This window comes from Rhodnius prolixus, unplaced genomic scaffold (assembly GCF_049639745.1).
Source record: "Rhodnius prolixus isolate KJV_2025 unplaced genomic scaffold, Rpr scaffold_39, whole genome shotgun sequence".
NCBI lineage: Eukaryota > Metazoa > Arthropoda > Insecta > Hemiptera > Reduviidae > Rhodnius > Rhodnius prolixus.
The window spans coordinates 184,729-189,378 of record NW_027411609.1 but is presented as its reverse complement, the minus strand read 5'-3'; positions in this window follow the sequence as shown (position 1 = coordinate 189,378).

Below are 4,650 nucleotides of genomic sequence, written 5' to 3'. Positions count from 1 at the left end.
TAGGACCACCTTACGCTCACATTTAACCATGTAGGCGACTCAATAGACTTTGATAGGACCACTTTATGCTCACATTTAACCATGTTGGCGACTCAATAGACTTAGATAGGACCACCTTATGCTCACATTTAGCCATGTTGGCGACTCAATAGACTTAGATAGGACCACCTTACGCTCACATTTAACCATGTAGGCGACTCAATAGACTTTGATAGGACCACCTTATGCTCACATTTAACCATGTTGGCGACTCACTAGACTTAGATAGGACAACCTTACACTCACATTTAACCATGTTGGCGACTCAATAGACTTTGAAAGGACCACCTTATGCTCACATTTAACCATGTTGGCGACTCAATAGACTTAGATAGGACCACCTTATGCTCCGATTTAACCATGTTGGCGACTCAATAGACTTAGATAGGACCACCTTATGCTCACATTTAACCATGTTGGCGACTCACTAGTCTTAGATAGGACAACCTTACACTCACATTTAACCATGTTGGCGACTCACTAGACTTAGATAGGACAACCTTACACTCACATTTAACCATGTTGGCGACTCAATAGACTTAGATAGGACCACCTTATGCTTACATTTAACCATGTTTACCACTTACTAGACTTTGAAAGGACCACCTTATGCTCCGATTTAACCATGTTGGCGACTCAATAGACTTAGATAGGACAACCTTACACTCACATTTAACCATGTTTACCACTTACTAGACTTTGAAAGGACCACCTTATGCTCACATTTAACCATGTTGGCGACTCAATAGACTTAGATAGGACCACCTTATGCTCACATTTAACCATGTTGACGACTCAATAGACTTAGATAGGACAACCTTACACTCACATTTAACCATGTTAGCGACTCAATAGACTTAGATAGGACCACCTTATGCTCCGATTTAACCATGTTGGCGACTCAATAGACTTAGATAGGACAACCTTACACTCACATTTAACCATGTTTACCACTTACTAGACTTTGAAAGACCACCTTATGCTCACATTTAACCATGTTGGCGACTCAATAGACTTAGATAGGACAACCTTATGCTCACATTTAACCATGTTGGCGACTCAATAGACTTAGATAGGACCACCTTATGCTCACATTTAACCATGTTGGCGACTCAATAGACTTAGATAGGACCACATTATGCTCACATTTAACCATGTTGGCGACTCAATAGACTTAGATAGGACAACCTTACACTCACATTTAACCATGTTAGCGACTCAATAGACTTAGATAGGACCACCTTATGCTCACATTTAACCATGTTTACCACTTACTAGACTTTGAAAGGACCACCTTATGCTCACATTTAACCATGTTGGCGACTCAATAGACTTAGATAGGACAACCTTACACTCACATTTAACCATGTTAGCGACTCAATAGACTTAGATAGGACCACCTTACGCTCACATTTAACCATGTAGGCGACTCAATAGACTTTGATAGGACCACCTTATGCTCACATTTAACCATGTTGGCGACTCAATAGACTTAGATAGGACAACCTTACACTCACATTTAACCATGTTGGCGACTCAATAGACTTAGATAGGACCACCTTACGCTCACATTTAACCATGTAGGCGACTCAATAGACTTTGATAGGACCACCTTATGCTCACATTTAACCATGTTGGCGACTCACTAGACTTAGATAGGACAACCTTACACTCACATTTAACCATGTTGGCGACTCACTAGACTTAGATAGGACAACCTTACACTCACATTTAACCATGTTGGCGACTCAATAGACTTAGATAGGACCACCTTATGCTTACATTTAACCATGTTTACCACTTACTAGACTTTGAAAGGACCACCTAATGCTCACATTTAACCATGTTGGCGACTCAATAGACTTAGATAGGACCACCTTATGCTCCGATTTAACCATGTTGGCGACTCAATAGACTTAGATAGGACAACCTTACACTCACATTTAACCATGTTGGCGACTCACTAGACTTAGATAGGACAACCTTACACTCACATTTAACCATGTTGGCGACTCAATATTCTTAGATAGGACCACCTTATGCTTACATTTAACCATGTTTACCACTTACTAGACTTTGAAAGGACCACCTTATGCTCACATTTAACCATGTTGGCGACTCAATAGACTTAGATAGGACCACCTTATGCTCCGATTTAACCATGTTGGCGACTCAATAGACTTAGATAGGACAACCTTACACTCACATTTAACCATGTTTACCACTTACTAGACTTTGAAAGGACCACCTTATGCTCACATTTAACCATGTTGGCGACTCAATAGACTTAGATAGGACCACCTTATGCTCACATTTAACCATGTTGGCGACTCAATAGACTTAGATAGGACAACCTTACACTCACATTTAACCATGTTAGCGACTCAATAGACTTAGATAGGACCACCTTATGCTCACATTTAACCATGTTGGCGACTCAATAGACTTAGATAGGACAACCTTATGCTCACATTTAACCATGTTGGCGACTCAATAGACTTAGATAGGACCACCTTATGCTCACATTTAACCATGTTGGCGACTCAATAGACTTAGATAGGACCACATTATGCTCACATTTAACCATGTTGGCGACTCAATAGACTTAGATAGGACAACCTTACACTCACATTTAACCATGTTAGCGACTCAATAGAATTAGATAGGACCACCTTATGCTCACATTTAAGCATGTTTACCACTTACTAGACTTTGAAAGGACCACCTTATGCTCACGTTTAACCATGTTGGCGACTCAATAGATTTAGATAGGACTACCTTATGCTCACATTTAACCATGTTGGCGACTCAATAGACTTAGATAGGACAACCTTACACTCACATTTAACCATGTTAGCAACTCAATAGACTTAGATAGGACCACCTTACGCTCACATTTGACCATGTAGGCGACTCAATAGACTTTGATAGGACCACCTTATGCTCACATTTAACCATGTTGGCGACTCAATAGACTTAGATAGGACCACCTTATGCTCACATTTAACCATGTTGGCGACTCAATAGTCTTAGATAGGACCACCTTACGCTCACATTTAACCATGTAGGCGACTCAATAGACTTTGATAGGACCACCTTATGCTCACATTTAACCATGTTGGCGACTCACTAGACCTAGATAGGACAACCTTACACTCATATTTAACCATGTTAGCGACTCAATAGACTTAGATAGGACCACCTTATGCTCACATTTAACCATGTTTACCACTTACTAGGCTTTGAAAGGACCACCTTATGCTCACATTTAACCATGTTGGCGACTCAATAGATTTAGATAGGACTACCTTATGCTCACATTTAACCTTGTTGGCGACTCAATAGACTTAGATAGGACAACCTTACACTCACATTTAACCATGTTAGCGACTCAATAGACTTAGATAGGACCACCTTACGCTCACATTTAACCATGTAGGCGACTCAATAGACTTTGATAGGACCACCTTACACTCACATTTAACCATGTTGGCGACTCAATAGACTTAGATAGGACCACATTATGCTTACATTTAACCATGTTTACCACTTACTAGACTTTGAAAGGACCACCTTATGCTCACATTTAACCATGTTGGCGACTCAATAGGCTTAGATAGGACCACCTTATGCTCCGATTTAACCATGTTGGCGACTCAATAGACTTAGATAGGACAACCTTACACTCACATTTAACCATGTTTACCACTTACTAGACTTTGAAAGGACCACCTTATGCTCACATTTAACCATGTTGGCGACTCAATAGACTTAGATAGGACCACCTTATGCTCACATTTAACCATGTTGGCGACTCAATAGACTTAGATAGGACAACCTTACACTCACATTTAACCATGTTAGCGACTCAATAGACTTAGATAGGACCACCTTATGCTCCGATTTAACCATGTTGGCGACTCAATAGACTTAGATAGGACAACCTTACACTCACATTTAACCATGTTTACCACTTACTAGACTTTGAAAGGACCACCTTATGCTCACATTTAACCATGTTGGCGACTCAATAGACTTAGATAGGACAACCTTATGCTCACATTTAACCATGTTATCGACTCAATAGACTTAGATAGGACAACCTTATGCTCACATTTAACCATGTTGGCGACTCAATAGACTTAGATAGGACCACATTATGCTCACATTTAACCATGTTGGCGACTCAATAGACTTAGATAGGACAACCTTACACTCACATTTAACCATGTTAGCGACTCAATAGACTTAGATAGGACCACCTTATGCTCACATTTAACCATGTTTACCACTTACTAGACTTTGAAAGGACCACCTTATGCTCATATTTAACCATGTTGGCGACACAATAGATTTAGATAGGACTACCTTATGCTCACATTTAACCATGTTGGCGACTCAATAGACTTAGACAGGACAACCTTACACTCACATTTAACCATGTTAGCGACTCAATAGACTTAGATAGGACCACCTTACGCTCACATTTAACCACGTAGGCGACTCAATAGACTTTGATAGGACCACTTTATGCTCACATTTAACCATGTTGGCGACTCAATAGACTTAGATAGGACCACCTTATGCTCACATTTAGCCATGTTGGCGACT